General features: G+C 46.3%; 1 protein-coding gene across 1 annotated transcript in view; it reads left to right on the top strand.

Annotated features, from left to right (window-relative positions):
* Nucleotides 1-242, top strand: part of LOC119582300 (vasoactive intestinal polypeptide receptor 1-like) — a 35,303-nt gene that overhangs the window by 876 nt on the left and 34,185 nt on the right. The gene's annotated exons all lie outside the window — the stretch shown is intronic.

Raw genomic sequence — 242 nt, 5'->3', positions numbered from 1 at the left:
CTTCTATACTATTTTCCTCCCTCTTTCATCCCTCCATCTCTTCTTTCTTCATGTGTTTCCCTGTACCTAGCCTATTTTTCTTTTTGTTCTAACCTCTCTTCCCCCTTCATCCTCTCTTCTCTTCTTCTACTTCCTCCCTTCCCTCCTATCTCTTCCCTATCCTTCCTTCCTCCCTTCCTCATTTTCTCCTTTCTTCCCTTCCTCCCTTCCTTCCTCCCTTCCTTCCTTCCTTCCTTCCTCCC

Source organism: Penaeus monodon, chromosome 15, assembly GCF_015228065.2.
Source record: "Penaeus monodon isolate SGIC_2016 chromosome 15, NSTDA_Pmon_1, whole genome shotgun sequence".
NCBI classification, from domain to species: Eukaryota; Metazoa; Arthropoda; class Malacostraca; order Decapoda; family Penaeidae; genus Penaeus; species Penaeus monodon.
This window is presented reverse-complemented; position numbering and strand designations above follow the sequence as displayed.